Genomic DNA, 18168 nt, shown 5'->3' on the forward strand with positions numbered 1-18168 from the left:
TGTGGTTTTAATTTGCATTTCCATAATGACATAGTGATGTTGAACAAATTTTCATGTGCTTCAACAATTACATTTGACATAAAGTGAACATGGTATATAGGAAAGAGCATGGAATTTGCATTTAGAAAGACTAGAATTCCAAACCAAACAATAACCACTATATGACCAAGACTAATTTATTTAAACTTCTTTGAGCCTCTGTATCTTCATTTATAAAGTGAGGGAAGCAATACTATTTTTCAGAATTTAAGGTACACACTCAGATAATGGTCATAATTAATAACTTTGTAATATAAGAAAACAAATTTAATGTTTTATTTCAGGACACTAGATATACTGGTAAAATTCTAAATGAGATTCCAGTTTTAACAATAGTGAAAAAACTCTATTCTCTAAGTCGTTTAGCATTACACTAGGGGAAAAATAAAGAAAATAGTCCTTCAAATAAAAAAACTAATGATCATAAACTTGTTTTTTAATGTATAAAAGTAAAGGTGAAACAAAATATTTTAATATTTTTTTGTTTCCTTTTCTCTACTTGCAAACCATTTTGCATGGTAAAAGTTCTGAGTTAGACAATGGAAGGAATTTTAGATTTCTTGTAATGGGGCTTGAACAAACTAATAAATCTTGAACTACTGGCACACATTTTTCAATGGCAGACACAGGGTGATGTTTTATTTGTTTAATAGAGAGAGAGAATTAGTTCTGGTTGTGCTGTCCAGGCACAGTGATAGATCTAACTCCCTTATCTAAATGAGAACCATTATTTTGAATAAATTCTTCTCCCATGTCAGAGAAAATGGAGTCCAAGAGCCCGTAATATAGATAAAGGATAGGAAGGACATGAGACTGCCCACTCCTTTTCAGGCAGAGATCTGTCACAGATGAAAGCAGGATTGATTAAAACATTCATTTTCTGACTTTCTGCCAAGTTATATCACTTGTAGATAAGAAGAATGGCCTGAAAAGTAATAGGGCTTGCAGGCATTAATCACAGTGACTCTTTACCTTGGCTGATTCAGAACTCCCCTTTTGCAGAAGCAACTGATGACTATGCAGAGCTTAATATTCTGTCTTTTAAAACAATCAAGTATGAGAAACCTAAAAATCCTGTACTCGCAAAACACTGAGCATTCAAGACATTCAGTGAACCAGTCATTAAGGAATTAACAAATATTTTTCAGCTTTTCCAGTTGGTGACAATTCCTACATCCCTTGAGAAGAACGTGTGAATCTTCATAGATTCCTTTGAAATGCTTCTGTTAATGACGATGATCACCCCTTCTGTGTTCTCCTGTAGGGCGGAAACAATCATTTCTTATAAAAATGAGTCGGGTCTGGGGTTGAATCCTCACACTACTACATCCCATCTGTGGTTGACCTGAGACAAGATCTCAATGAGCTTCAGTTTCATCATGAAGATAGGGAGGAGAACCTCAGACTCACAGGACTGTTGGGAGATGAGCTCTGATAACACTGGTGAATGTACAGTGCCAGACCAGCGGGGATTCAAAATAAGTCTACTTCGTTCTTCTTTTTATACTGTTTTATTTGTTATTATTCATTATAAACTTTCCACAGAAGTATGATTCCTCTACCTTCATGTAGAAACTCCTCAAGGGTAGAAAAATGATTTCTCCTTTTTCTACTATACTCATGTAGGGTATTGAATGTAGTCATCCATATGATATGGCTTCTTTTCTAATTATAAAAATAATATATGTTCATTTTAGATGATTTACAAAGTAGTTACACTATAAAGGAAAAAATTAAAATTGCTTATACTACAATACCATAGAGAGAGCCACTCATAACTCATTTTGGCATATTTCCTGCTAGTCTTTCCCCCTGTGTGTTTTTAAAAACTAGGATCATGCAGTACTTAGAGATTTGTGCTTTGCTTTTTTTCATTTAACTTTATACGGTGAACATTTGTCACATTAGTATTTTCAAAAATGTACATTTAGTAATCCATCAACTGACTGTTAATACTTTATTTTACCTTCTTTTGGACATTTGTTTCCAAATTTCCACTATGATAAAAAATTATCCATTAAACAATATTGTACATAAATTTTTGTGCAAATTTCTTATTATTTCCTTAAAAATTCCTTTAAGTGAGATGAAAAGATAAAAGAAAGCGACTATTTTTAAGACTCACCGTCTCTTCTCTTTAATACAACTTTATGATTTTTACTGATTTATAAGACTCATTACATAAGATTCAGATATTATAAATATCCTTATTCTTTATGAAAAGCAACAATATCTATTTTGTTTACTGCTGTATAGTCAGTGCTTTGTACATGTTAGTAGCTCAGTATATATTTATGAAATCAAATGAGCCTGAATGAACTTATTAACACTTGGCACTACTGACATTTTGGGCTGGATGACTACCAGTGCCCCTGTCTTCCACCTACTTCATTAGTACTTTCCCAATTGTGACAATCAAGAATATCCCCAGTTTTGACAAATGTCCCCTGAGGAAAAAAACAAGTACTGCCATCTCACCACACAAATATCATTGAGAAACCCTACCTTATATTAAACTACATTCAAAATCATCTATAATTTCACACACATAAATACATTCCATTAATATGTGGTATGTATCATTTGCCCATGCACCTATACATACCTATTAGTTTTCAAATATGGTCATATTATTTTTGTGTTTTTTGTAGCACGTTGTTTGTTTTTAATTATCTAACACATTATGGACCATCCCTGACAGTGGTAAATATTTATGTCATTATCTTTGATGGCTGTGTAGAATTTCATTGTGTGAAAACACCAAAATTCCTATAATCAAATCCATATGTATTAAAATTATTCTCAATTTTTTACTATTATAAATACCCACTTTAGTTAAGCACACACACACACACAATCTTTAAACACTCATCCAGTTTCTACCTTGAGATAAATCCCCAGAAATGGAAGATATTGCCAATTTTTTTTTCAGGAGATTATTCTAATTTATATTTGCAAAATTAAATTTGAGGAGATGTAAATGGTACCAACTGTTACTTGCTTTATTAATTTGAGAATGTGCAGATTTCTTCATATCTTTGTCAAGCCTAATTTTATCAGTTTTTTCATGACCTTCTTTCAGCTTGTTTAATGGGACACTGTTTTTACTAGAAATGACAGAGTATGGTTATTCATACTCAGGTACTTGGCAGACATTTTACCCTCCAAAGAAAACGACTATTTATTGTCAGTAATAAAATTGGAGATTTCAAAGGAAAGCTAAAATTTTGGGGAAATTTGTACCTTCCACCATTAACTTGACAATATCACAATACTTAACGGACTTTCTGTCAAGGTCTGCAGTGATGTGAATAAATACGATTATTTGATGTTATATGATGGAATATATCCTTTATAAAATCTTCATAACTCAATGCACTGCTATTTTCCAAATATATACATTTACAATGCAAAACTAAATGACCAGGGAGTGCCTGGGTGGCTCAGTGGATTAAGCCGCTGCCTTCCGCTCAGGTCATGATCTCAGGGACCAGGGATCGAGCCCCACATCGGGCTCTCTGCTCAGCAGGGAGCCTGCTTTCCCCTTTCTCTCTGCCTGCTTGTGATCTCTCTCTCCGTGAAATAAATAAATAAAATCTTAAAAACAAAAAGCCAACTAACTGAAAATGTAAAAGAGACAATGGATTTTAATGTAAAAGAGTTCTTTAGTATTAATTATTAACAGTGCTAATAATTTTATTATCATTTAATATTAACTTTTAAATTAATAACTTTTATTAATTATTAACAGTGTAAGAGGTTCTTGAGATCAAAAAGTTTGGGGACCATTATTTTAAAGGATACTTTTTTAAAGGAAAATGAAATATCAGTGTGTGTTCTTTCTATACCTTACTTGTTTTCTATTAATTTCTTTTTTTTTAAGATTTTATTTTATATTTTAATATTTTTTTAATATTTTATTTATTTATTTGACAGAGAGAGATCACAAGTAGACAGAGAGGCAGGTAGAGAGACAGAGAGAGGGGAGCAGGCTCCCTGCTGAGCAGAGAGCCTGATGCAGGACTCGATCCCAGGACCTTGAGATCATGACCTGAGCCAAAGGCAGCGGCTTAACCCACTGAGCCACTCAGGCACCCCTTAAGATTTTATTTATATATTTGACAGACAGAGATCACAAGTAGGCAGAGAAGCATGCAGAGAGAGGAAAAGAAGCAGGCTCCCTGCGGAGCAAAGAGCCCAAAGCAGGGCTTGTTCCCAGGACCCTGGGATCATGATCTGAGCTGAAGGAAGAGGCTTTAACCCACTGAGACACCCAAGCATCCCTATCTGTGTTATTTCTTATGGAAAAAAAAAAAAACCCTGTGCTTTGGAGTGAAAATTAGGATGACTTTTCTGAAGGGAAACCTCTCAGTGTGTTTAAACGTTTTAAACTCCTGCTTTTTTAATCCAAGAATGCCTCTTCTAGAAATTTATGGTAAATTAAAAAAGGACATATGCAAAAAAAGTAGAAGTTTGTTTAAGCATACATGCAAATTTTATAAATTGCTGATAATCAGACAAATTAGAAAAAACTTGTGTCCATCAATAAATATGTTTTTCAAGATTTTTCTCTTGATTTCTTTTTTCTCTCTATATTCCAAAAACCATATTTCAAATGATTACCAAACTGATCAATCTTGTCCAAATTCTAAGTATCGAAAATCGGGAGAATTTTACCTTTGAGTATGGAATGAAGAAGAAACTACCAATATTTCAAATTCAATATAATAAAAAAAGAATGAATCTTTTGAACCAAGTGAAATTGATAATTCTGACTGTTTTTGCCTTACAAAAACAGGAATTTCACATGGTTCAACCTAATAAAATGTAACACCTTCCTCCCAGAACCTCAGTTCCTGCATTTGAAACATTTTATTTAATTCTTTCATTTGCTATGTGTAATTAGTATAAGTTATCTAGTCCTATTGCTTCTATTTCTATAAAAATCTCTATTTTATCTCAGTTCATAAAACTCACTACCCTAGTTCAAGGTATCATAACCCCTCACTTGAGTTATTGGAAAAATCTCCATATGGCTCACTATGACTCATTTAGTTGGCAAATTGTGTGCCTGCCCTATCCTAAGCCCTGAACCTGGATGTGCAAAAATAATGTGATATGAATAAACTCTTGAGGGAGATTTATGATCTAGTGGACCCAGAAAAATTATACTCTATGATGTCAACAATAATGATGCTAACAAAACTTTGAGTAACTAAAAAGTCAAACATAGTGAAAGAAATTCAGTGTTATCTTCCACATGCAAAGGGAAATTTTAAAATTATTTATTTTCCTTTATTCTTTAAAAAAGCACTCAACTTTTACTATGAGGTAGGCACTATCGTTGGGCCTGATGGTACTATGAAGAACAAAACATTCTCCTCGTGGATCTTACGGGGTGGAAAAGAAAGCCCTCACAGCATAATGCCTGTCCATACAGAATTGCAAGTAGTGGTTTAAGTGTTTTGAAGGAAAAGTGGTGGGGGCTTTTTGTATTATGGTAGGGTGTACAAAAGGACAGAATTGAGAGTGGAGGAGAGTGGAAAGCATCCACAAGAAAGTGACATGTAAGCCAGACTTGAAAGATAAGTAGAGTCACCAGAGTAAATGTACAATTAAGGCTTTCTGAGCAAAAGGAACAGCTTGAAACAAACACATCATGTGGGAAAGAAGCCCACATATTCACGTGGATACAAAGGGGATGTCAGATGAGATAATATATACTAAAGCACTCTGTAACTTTGTAAACCATAAACGGTAAGTTGTGTTAATTATTATTGGCAAAAACTATTCACAAGGATAACAACATAACCATATATTTATATGGTGTTCTAGAATTTACATATTGATCTCAGGAATACGCTATTTAATCCCCATCATGATTCATGAAGCACTAACCTATGAACATAGTGTCCAATTTTTTAAAAAGATTTTATTTATTTATTTGACAGAGAGAGAGGGGTCACAAGAAGGCAGAGAGACAGGCAGAGAGAGAGAAGAAGCCGAGCTAGATCCCAGGTGCAGAGCTAGATCCCAGGACTCTGAGATCATGACTGAGGGCAGAGGCTTAACCCACTGAGCCACCCAGGTGCCCCTCCTATTATTTTTTTATCTGAAGATTCTACAAAAGTAAATTTAATCATCTATGATGTATGATTTCCTATTCACACTAGAGAAATGGAAGCAATGTTATTGATAGCACAAAAATAAGATCCAAATTTGTCCGTCTCTATTTTTGCCTATATTACCTAAATCAGAGCTGATAATCTCCCCCCTGGACTCCAGGAGCCCCTTCTAACCCCCTTTCACCCTCAGCCATGATCCCCCAGTCTGTGTGGTCATGAAATAGTCATGAAACAAGTTTGATTGTATTACTCTCCTGTTTAAATAGCTACAGATTTTGATCTGTAGTACAACCTGTTCGCCGATATTCTTTATACATACGACCTCTAACCCATCATCTGTTGGAGAAGCACTTCAGGTATTCATTACACAAGGAAATGAGATGAGGAGAAGCCGAGAGTTTCTAGGTTCAATGCGGATGAGGGCAAGGATTCACAGGGCATTATTACCCAGAGGCTAAGTTAAGTGCTTGAGAGATTTGTCTTTCGGTGTTCAAATCTGATCTTAGTGGGTAGTTATTTTCATAAAAATGAACTGCATACTTATGTCTTACATTTTTTCCTGCTTCAAATGGCAAAACAACATCCTCTTTAGAATATCTGCTTAATGATATATCAAGAAGTGTCTTCCTTATACTATCATCAAATTTGTACATGTTACCTTTGTTAATAAGACACTTTTTCTTTCCCTGTGCTCAGCTTAGGAACACAGAAGACAATTCTCCAGACACTCTCCTGGACTTTCTTTCTTTCTTTTTTTTTTTTAAGATTTTTATTTATTTATTGGACAGAGAGATCACAAGTAGGCAGAGAGGCAGGCAGAGAGAGAGGAGGAAGCAGGCTCCCCGCTGAGCAGAGAGCCCGATGCAGGGCTCGATCCCAGGACCCTGGGATCATGACCTGAGCCGAAGGCAGAGGCTTTAACCCACTGAGTCACCCAGGCACCCCTCTCCTGGCCTTTCTTAAACACCTTAATCTCATTCAGGATTCATGTGATTTAATGTAACATCTACCAGCTTCATAAAGATCTCCCAAGCATCTTAAACCACACTTTATACCAATAGGTATGTGCCTTCATGTTGAAGCTGTTTCCAGAATGTTACATGGATTTGGCTACAGTTGGGGTGCAGACACTTGCAGAGTTCCACTTCTGTGTGCATTTACTTGACTTCCCGGAAAGAACTGCTGGAACCAAAGGGCCTAATTCCCTATAATTCTATTCTTCCTAGTTCCTGAAACCATGGACCAATAACCATCGCTTCAAACAGATATCAAATACTATGATCAACCTTCTTTTTAAAAAGCTTAGTGAGGAGGAGGTAAGGAAGATTGCAACAGAAAGAGTAAAACTTCTCTCCAAGACTAGAGAAATTTAGTTTCATCCCTACCAATGTGCATTAGGAAACCTTCCTCCTAGGGCAAGATGAAGCAGATCTGAAAGATTTCAAAGTCATTACCAACACTTAGATCCAGAGAACGTATGATGATCTTAGCAGCTTTCCTAACTTAAAGGTCTGTCGAAATCCCCATTTAACTTCTACATGGACCAGGTACACTTTTCATATTTTGGCATAGAATAATGCCCAAATAATGGAGACAGCCACGCCATAAAATCCACATTATCTTCCAAGTAGTTTGGCCCTCGGGTAGTTATATATCTTAGCAACAGACTGAAAGAAAGACTGTTATTCTTTTCTTTAAGAGCTTTGTCATGCAATAACAGATCAAATAATGTCTTTTGAAACACTTAATAGCCCAAGATGGACAGTTAAAACCGTGTCTTGCTGTTATGTATTCTTTTTATCAATACCTTTTCTATCATTCTACCTCTCCATACAAATCAAACTACGATTTACCATAAACTGAACTGCAACCTGGGAATCCAGCTTTATTCTGTAGACCCATATATCATCGACTATCTTGAATAACAGCATGTCTGAACTCAGGGGGCAATTCTGTTGATATATGAGACAGAATGGAACACAGCTTATTCTTTTGCTGCTTTATTGACTTTGCTGCATGACAGTAGCAAGAGCACAGCATTTTTTACTTATAATTTTCTTGAACAGCCAGGTCTTAGAAGCTCACAAAAGAGGAACACTGTGGTGACTTTCTTGACTAGCTTGTCATTTTAATACACCAGCAGGAATAATAATTATGGAAATAGTTCTGTTATTTGACTCTTAAAGATTGTACTCTAAGTAAACATTCATTCATGGCGTTGTTACCAAAAAAATTTAAGTGAGGGTTAATGACTGTAAGAGAGCAGCCACTAGATATTTAAGAAAATGAATGTGTAAAGTCGGGCACATGGGTGGCTCAGTTAGTGAAGCTTTGCCTTTAGCTCAGATCATGATCCTAGGATTCTGGGATCCGGTCCTGTATTGGGCTCCCTGGTCAGCGGGGATTCTGCTTCTCCTGCCTCTCCCCACCATCTCCGGCTTGGGCTCTCTCTCTTGCTCAATCTCTTTCTCTCAAAGAAAGAAATAAAAACTTTAAAAATAAATAAATAAATAAAGCCTTCTAAGCAGTCTGAGGTTGAGAGACATACTTGCAGTATTCATTGCTTTAAGTGTTTAATATGTACAGCTTCATTCAAGTTTCCCGGAAACCCTATCAAATCAGGATTGTTGCTATCCCATCCACATCCCGTTCCCTTTACCACTTCATTGCACACTGTCCAGCTTCCCACTTCCAGCAACTGCATTTCTTCAACCTTTACCGAAGGGCTTTCTCTCTTTCATACTAGCTTGTATGGTAGGCTACCAGGCTAGCAGAGAATTAACTCCCTCAGAGCAGCCTCCTTGCAGAGACTGACAAGAGTTAGCATTTCTGCTCCACTTTCCTCCATTCCCATGGGGTAACTGCATTGACTCCCCAAATTTCCCACGTGGAATTCATGTTCATACGTTGACTGCTGCTAAATACACATTTTGCTGACCTCCTCCCTATCTCACTTTTTACTCATTCGAATTGTTTTTTTTTCTCTCTCTCTACTTTATAAATAAAGTACATTCACTTAAATTTCTATCTTAAAGTCAGCATTGACTTTCCCAGCATTATCTGGGAAAACTAAAAAAAAAAAAAAAAAATTCCTCTTTTCACAGAAGGGGAAACTGAGGCCTAGAAAAGTCAAGTTACGTTCCTAAATTCACATAGCTTTTCCCAAGATGCAGGCCCAAAATATTGTCCTTAATCCCTAGCACTTAATCATTATATATACAACTTCCACTTGGTAAAGTAAAAAGTTCTCAATTTCCCCTTCAACAGTGCACTCATAAACACTTGCTAACAAAACTCTTTCTACTCAGACATGTCATTTCTGAACAAAACAGAGAAACATCATTTGGAAAACAAAACATAGTCAAAATCATCCAAGTCCAAACTGATTCAAAAATAAATTTTAAAAAGGCTGGACAAAGCAAATTACTTGAATTAGACATGCAAGTGATTCTACCTTTCTTTTCTTTCTTTCTTTCTTAAGAAACAAGAACACAGGGGATGCCTGTGTGGCTCAGTTGGTTAAGCTTCTGCCTTTGGCTCAGGTCATAATCCCAGGGTCCTGGAATCGAGTCCCACATTGGGCTCTCTGCTCAGCAGGGAACATGTTTCTCCCTCTGCCTACTGCTCGCCCTGCTTGTGCTCATTCTCTCTTTTTCTCTCTCTCTTTCTCTATGACAAATAAATAAAATCTTTTTAAAAAAGAAGAAGAAGAAGAACAACATGGGTTTTAATGCATGCTCTAACACAACCAAGTCCTAACTAAGAAATAGGACATGTCCTCTCTCGTGCACAGCTCACAACAGGCTCTTAACAAACATGCATTAGTTTCTTGATCCTTCTCTTCCTCCACTGCAAGGGGGGCTTGCAGGAGTAGCTCCTCTTGCTATATGTCAGAATCACAAGGAAGACTTTAAGGACAGATGGCTGAACTCCCCTCCACGAAACATGGACTTAAAATATTCAGAAATGTGTATTTTAAAAAGCTCCAGATGAGCTCTAGAATAGATATACAAAGTGGTCACCTGTGCATCTGTCACAGACAGGGCTTACAGAAACTTGCTGCTGCAACCTACCTACCTGATCAGCATTTGTTTAGGGGAGTAGAGGAATTAAAGAATAGACACTGTTTAAAGCCAACACACTCATTTCAGACTTTCTTTAAAAAGACTGAAAAACAATCTGAGGGTTTTGAAGGGGTAGGGGGGGTGGGAAGTTGGGGAACCAGGTGGTGGGTATTAGAGAGGGCACAGATTGCATGGAGCACTGGGAGTGGTGCAAAAACAAGGAATACTGTTATGCTGAAAATAAAAAAAAAAGAAAAGAAAAAGAAAAAAGAAAAATCATCTCTTGGGGCACCTGGGTGGCTCAGTGGTTTGGGCCTCTGCCTTGGGCTCGGGTCGTGGTCTCAGGATCCTGGGATCAAGTCCCCCATCAGGCTCCCTGCTCGGCTCTGCTGCTCCCCCTGCTTGTGCTCTCTCTCCTTCTCTCACTCTCTTGTCAAATAAATAAATTCTTTTAAAAAAAATCAGCTCTTGAAAATTCTCATAAATTTTAATATGCTTATCGGGAATCTCTGGGCTTCCTTGACTTTTCCCATAGAAATCTAAATATACCAACTATAATTTTGAGATATAACCTTCTCTCTGCATGTAAGCAAATTCATTTTTGAGATTTTATTTATTTATTTGACAGAGACACAGCCGAGAGAGAACGAACATAAGCGGGGGGAGTGGGAGAGAGAGAAGCAGGCTCCTCACTGAGCAGGGAGCTCTATGCGAAACTCGATCCCAGGATCCTAGGATCATGACCTGAGCTGAAGGCAGACTCTTAACGACTGAGCCACCCAAGGGTCCTGCATATAAACAAATTTAAAATGTGACTTTATTATTAGGATTTTATTCAATGTGGTAGATTAGCAGGATTTGGATTAACAGATTTTTGGCTAAGAATAGTTCATTTTCCAAAAGCTTAAAGCAGCTTTAAAGCACCCTGATACTTGTGTTACTTAAGTTCCAAAATAATTTTGCATTATGATAAAATGATGTGACATTTAGAAAAAACAAGGGAGAAGATTATAGAATTAAATAATATTTGAAGATCTGTAAACTGTGATTTCTAAGGTAGAAGAGTGAATTTGAGTATTATGTTGTGACTAATCAAGAATGATTTATTAAAATCCCAATTTCTCAACCTAAGTTCAAGGTGAAATCAAATGCAAGGATGCAACTCTAGAATTTGGATTAGATGTGAGTAGTAGATACTTACGATCTGTTCCTTGAAGTATTTGATTTTCTTGGTCATGAGGTAACCTAGAAAGATGACATAGTCTTGGTTCAGTTTCAGAATTCAGAAAGACTTACAATCTAAGAATATGATTGTTTCTGATTTCTTTGAAGGCTTCACATTGCCTATTTATGAAATAAATTCATAATTCCAGAGATATGATAAGTCATGTTGGTTCTAATCTATCAAAATTTCAGTGTAGATTTAAGATAGAAACACATTAAAGTTATTTTAAAAAGGAGAATCCTACCATAAAATTCCTGAAAGGGTACTAAGCTTTCAAGTTTAGAGACATCTATTTTAGGAAATTTCTATTAGGATTTACAGAGAAGCTTACAGTCAGTGAGAAATAATTAGTTGCATTCCCTAATTTTCAAAACTCCCCAGTCTTCCCAGAAATTTACACTACAGACCTGAATGGCTAGAAAATGCAAAGTGTAGGAGGGACGGGTGGCTAGGGTGTTGACTGAAAAAAAAGGAAGACATTCTCTGACTGAAGAGTATTTTAAATTCAGTTCCACAATAGAAAAAAAGTTTATTATGGCTTATAGCCGGGCACAATATTCCAAATATCTAATCACTGCTATGGCACAGAAAATAATCAATGAGAACAAAACCAGAGGTTAGTCTACATTGGTGTACATGAGGTCAATCTTATGATTCCATGTTAACTGGCAAAGAAATAAAAAATGATAGAACAGATAGGCTGAAAGAAGTTGCAAGCCAAAGAGACGATTTAGAGTGTGGTCTATCTTTTTCAGCAGGCGAAATACAAAGGGAGAGATTTCCAGTTAAAGATCAATGAAATGTACTAGAATCACCATACTCTAGAGAACACCACACACATTTCTTGACTCATGGCACCTACTGTAACTTCAAAGCTGGCAACATCCCATCTCTTAATATTCCTGCGTTGTTCCCTCTTTCTGTCTTTGCCTCCCTTTTCCACTTTGAAGGACCCTTGTGATTAAACGGGGGCACCTGATAATCCAAAATAACCTCCCAGCTTAAATTCATCTGATTTGTACCCCTAATTCTCTTTGCCGTATTACCCAATTTATTCATAGATTCCAAGGATTAGGCCACAGGATTTCTTGGAAGACCATTATTCTCCCCACCCCAGACAGTAAAGAGATTTTTTAAAAAGGCCACCAATTCACAAATCCAAAGAGAAGAGGTAAGGAGAAAACAGCACAAATTTATAAACTGAGAATGGTGGTCACTGATTTGGCAGACCAGAGAATGCTAAAATCTTTGTCAGCATATGGGAAAGTGCAGAAACAAGCTGATTCCTGTCGCATAACCATAAAAAGTAGGAGAGTTAAGTGGAGTTCAGTGTATTTATGGCATGAAACTTGTACCTCCAGATCTTCTTCTCAAATTTCAGCTTCTTGGCAACTGCCTCTTCATAATTCCTTCAGACACTGGATGCATCTCTTGAGAGGTTGATTCAGGAAAAAAATTCGAGTCAGAGACTGAGCCCAGCAAGGTGATGAAGGAGCACGCTGAGGCAGGTGGCTGGAGCACAAGTCTAAGTGTTACATACTGAAGACCCCAGTCTCCTCTCCCTACTAGCCTTGAAAATTCTGGGAGAGTATAAATTCATTTCTGGAGAAATGAACTAAGCTCCAGATAAAGACCCATAGATAATAACTGTTGGGAGCCAAATTCAAATTACCCAACCTCTCTACCTCATCATCCTACAGTGGACCCCAGTAGTTACTGCTAGTCAAAGTCCTGTCCATCTTTACAGAGCTTCCAATTAAGTGGTTTTTTTTTTACTGCCATATAATTCACAGCATACAACTCAGTAGTTTAGTACATTCATAATATTATGTAACTATCAGCACTTCTTAAATTTCAAATATTTTCATCACCCCAAAAAGAAGCCCCATATTCATTAGTAGTCACTCCCCATTCCTCCCTACTCTTAGCCCCTGGCAAACATTAATCTATTTTTTTCTCTATCAATTTGCCTATTCTAGTCATTGCATTGAGATAGAATCATATTAAAAAAATAAATGGAATCATATAATCTATGGCCCTGACTCCTTCCATTTATCATGTTTTCAAGGTTTATCCCTTATGTAACATGTATCAGTACTTCACTTCTTTTTGTGGTTGAATAACATTTTATTTTATAGATACACCACATTTCATTTATCTATTCATCATTTGATGGATATTCAGGTGCTTTCCACTTTTCAGCTATTGTGTATAGTGCTGCTATTAACAATCAAATACCAGTCTTTATATGAAATCATACAAATCGCTATACCACTTTACATTCCCACCAGCTAAATATGAAGGTTACAGTTTCTCCACAACCTCACACTTTTATTGCCTATCTTTTTTTTATTTAGACATCCTAAAGAGTGAGTGGTTTCTCATTGTATTTTTTCTCGGTCATTTCTCTGATGGCTAAGGATGTTAAGCATATTTTCATGTGCTTATTGGCTATCTGAATACATTCTTTGAAGGTATTCAAATCTTTGCCCATTTTTAAGATTAAGTTGTCTTTTTATTGTCTGGTTGTAAGAATTCCTTATATATTCTGGATACTGTAGACTCTTACCAGATATATAATTTCCAAATATTTTCTCCCAACCTATAGATTGTCTTTTTACTTTCTTAATAGTGTCCTTTGAAGCACATAAGTTTTAGTTTTGGTATAGTCCAATTTATCTAATTTTTATTTGGCTGTTTATATCCAATTAACATTTTGTGCATGTCTTAAATATAAGCTGACAGCTACAGGTCAACAGATGTTGGAGATCTTCTCTAATAAAAATGGCAAATGAACACACTACCACCACCACCACCACCAACAACAACAACAAAACTAATAGAAATAGAGGCTATGCAGAAAGTAGAGGCAAATTCAAAAATTTACAATTATTATTGTACAGATGAAAAAAGTGAAGAAAATTAGTGTGGAACATTCCAAAACTAATTTTAAAATTGGAAATTTAAAATATACTTGTAGAAATTAAATGTACTAGAATTATCATACTCTATAGAACAGCAACAAAATAGGAAAAAATTAGGTAATAATTCAAGAGATTCTATTCACTAAGTCCTACATCGGATTACTACTTCTAGAGGTAGAAAATAGAGGAAAGAAAATTATACTAAAAAATCCTGAAATATGTTCATAACTGAAGAATAGAACCCTGGCTTCTAGATAGAGAAGTTCTATGATGAGCCAAGTACAATGGATAGAAAAACCCCAACACTTCATTTAGCATGAACTTTCAGAGCTTTCAAAACAGAGAGTATCTTATTGTATAAGACTGACGAATCACAGACCTGTATCCCTAAAACAAATAATACATTATATGTTAATAAAAAATAAAATAATTAAAATATCTTAAATATTTCCAGAAAGAAAAAAATGAATAAATCATGCTCAAAAGATAAAAATTATAATCAAACTGCTGAAACTTGGCCCAACTCTTTCGTTGAATAGGCATGTTTATTGGAGTTATACCTTAACTTGCTCACATAGTGTTATCAGGTATGCTGAGGGAAAATAACAGGTCTTTTACTTTATGAAAGACCATGAGGAGCCACACCTTGACCCACTGGAAGGGAGAGGGCTGACCACCACCCAGAGGTCTTAGATTTCAAACTTGGGAGGTTTGAGTAAAGACTCCATGAGGCCAGGTTTCATCCAGTTTACAGATGTGTTCCAAAAGTGTAGATGGTTCCTGGCCTTACCTAAGTTTTTGATAAATATTTTTAAAGGAATAAATGAACAAATGAAAATTTGGATATAATTTTAAGGTTATCTTCCTTGTATGTATGTATATATATGTATATATATATATAGGTGGTGAAAGTATTGGGTAGTTCACTCAAAAACCATTCCAATGGAATTTTCTTCCATCTACAAATTATAGAAGCTAGAAAATGTAAGAAACTACCTAGCAAAATTCATTCTTGCAAGGGTGTCCACATGGCCAATGAGATATTATTGATCTTCTAGAATTTTCTTGGAAATTGTTTTCTTTTCCATTATAAATGCTTCTGCTTCTTGCTTTTCTTCATCTTCCTTCTGAGTGGAATGCAGATATAAAGGCTGTTGCTACTGAAGCCTTTTTAGGACCATGCAGACCAGGTGAAAAATTTTGTAGAGACCTTGGTATTGACATTCGGATCCACTGGCCTACCCTCAAATATACAATCCAAAAAAAATATTTATATTTGGGCCATTGTTAATAATATTTTTTGGTGTTGCTCACAGCCACAGCCCCCCCCACACACATATTTATATACATATGTATATGTATATGTATATGTATATGTATATGTATATACTAAAGGATATACTGTCTAAAGGGAGAGATGAACAGAAATATTAAATAAATTAATCTACAAATAAAAACCATAATAAACACTGGGGCACCTGGGTGGCTCAATGGGTTAAGCCCTCTGCTTTCGGCTCAGGTCATGATCCCAGGGTCCTGGGATCGAGCCCCACATTGGGCTCTCTGCTCCGTGAAGAGCCTGCTTCCTCTTCTCTCTCTGCCTTGCCTCTCTGCCTACTTGTGATCTCTGTCAAATCAATAAATAAAATCTTTAAAAAATCATAATAAACACTGAACACAGTGCAATAATGGAGAATGGGTGGAAGGAGATAAAAGTGACTGGATAGGGTGTCAGACAAGCTCTAAGTAAGTGACATTTACTAGGGCCTGGAAGATACAATTCAGCCATGGGGAGAATCAGGGAAGACAGATTCGATCAAAGTTGATAAAAACATTCACTAAGCATCTGAGGTGGGTATAAAATGGCATGAAAGCAACTGTGTCCTGAATGCAGAGGGTTGGGGAAAGAGACATCTAGGGAGGTGATGAAAGACCAGTTGTCATGTTTTGGGCCATTGTTAGGAAACTTATACAAAGGATCATGTAAGGCTTTTACAGAAGGTAATGACCAAAATATAGTTTATGCTTTTAAGACAAGTCAGAAAGTTTGGTGGTGAGGGAGAATAGAGAAATAAGATGGTACCTGGAAGGACATGCAGGATCAAGGAAGATATTTTTATACTGATGTTAACTATATAATAGTGAGGAATAACTGAAGGCCCAGAAGGTAGACGTGGTAACAAAAGAGACAAAATCCTTGAGCAGCTGATAGAGAGTGCTGCCAGGATCTTGAGTACCTATGCAGCAACAAGTCTTTAAAAGGAAGCACAGGGGCACCTGGGCAGCTCAGTGGATTAAGCATCTGCCTTTGAATCAACAAAATCAAAATCATCAAAATCATCTGTCATGATCCTGGCATCCTGGGATTAAGCCCCCATCAGGCTCCCTGCTCAGTGGGGAGACTGCTTCTCCCTCTCCCTCTGCCTGCTGCTCCCCCTGCTCATGCTCTCTCTCTTTGTCAAATAAATAAATAAAAATACAATCTCTAAAAATAAATCAGTAAAAGGAAGCACAACAGGTCCTCAGGTCCATCACAAGTGGAAAAAAAGGAGAAGGTTTTGAACTGGATATCCACATGGCTGTACAGTCACCAGGAGTAATGGCAAGAGCTGGGCCACAGGGAAGAGCGGGGGTTAGCAAGTGAGGCATTCTGGAGAAGACAGAAATGAGAACAGGAGGATATGCCCTCATGTGCGATCATTAAAAAAGCAGAGGTTTTATAGGATGGAAAAGAGTAGAGTTCTGGAGGCAGCTGCAGAGAATAATAAACACAAGCTCCCCATCTCTAAATCCAGTGTTCACAGAGTGTGAGAAAAACCCAACTTTCTCCTTAAAGGCCTCCAGGGGAAGCCTTCTGAGTATGGTCACTTAAGGCCAGTATAACAGATAACGATAAGTAAAAGGTGTGCCCAAGTGCTTTTTTTGTGTAAAAAAAATTTTAATAGACTTAATTTTTTTAGAGAAGTTTTAGGTTCATAACAAAATTGAGCAGAAAGTACAGAGATCCAAAGTATTTCCTGCTCCCATATTTTCACAGTCTCACTGTGAACATCCCCCCCAGATGCACATTTGTTGCAGTTCATGAACCTACCTTGACGTATTATCACCTTAAAGTCCATAGTTCACACTTGGTTCAATCTTTTAGGTTGTGCATTCTATGGGTGTGGATAAATGTATAATAACATATACCCATCATTCAAGTACCATACAGAATAGTTTCACAGCCCTAAAAATTCTCTATGTTCAGCCTGTTCATCCATCTTAACCCCTAAGCCCTAGCCACCATTGATCTTTTTACTATCTCCAGTTTTTCCTTTTCTAGAATGTTATATAATCAGAATCTTACTGTATGTAGCTTTTTTCAAATTGGCTTTTTCCACTTATTAATATGCATTTGAAGACTCCAACCCCTGTCTTTTCATGTCTTATCCTGCCCATGTCTTTTCACATTTTGGCAACTAATTTCTTTTTAGTGCTGAATAATATTCCATTGTTTGGATGTATCCACAGTTTATTTACTCACTCACCTACTGAAGGATGTCTTCGTTGCTTCCAAGTTTTGGCAATTATAAATAAAGCTGCTATAAACATTCATGAGCAGATTCTTGCAAGGATCTAAGTTTCAACTCTTAATGGGTAAATATCACAGAGCATGGTTGCTAGAACATGTGTTAAGAGTATGTTTCATTTTATGAGAAATCACCAATCTGCCTTCCAAAGTGGCTGTACCATTTTGCATTCCCACCAACAATGAAAGAGAATTTCTATTGCACATTATTTTATGGGTTATT

At 36.5% G+C, this 18168-nt stretch overlaps 1 long non-coding RNA gene across 3 annotated transcripts in view; it reads right to left on the minus strand.

Moving 5' to 3' along the window:
• Positions 1-257: 257 nt before the first annotated feature.
• Positions 258-18168, minus strand: part of LOC309863548 — a 59332-nt gene continuing 41421 nt past the window's right edge. For 2 of the 3 annotated variants that reach the window (XR_014311102.1, XR_014311103.1), the window contains 3 exons: positions 12809-12883; positions 11430-11473; positions 258-1297 (listed from right to left, as the gene is read on the minus strand). This is a non-coding gene — a long non-coding RNA (uncharacterized lncRNA). Of the gene's footprint in view, positions 1298-11429; positions 11474-12808; positions 12966-18168 lie in introns of all 3 variants that reach the window. The other variant, XR_014311104.1, reaches the window with a different exon arrangement.

This window comes from Mustela nivalis, assembly GCF_964662115.1.
Source record: "Mustela nivalis genome assembly, chromosome: 4".
Lineage (NCBI taxonomy): Eukaryota > Metazoa > Chordata > Mammalia > Carnivora > Mustelidae > Mustela > Mustela nivalis.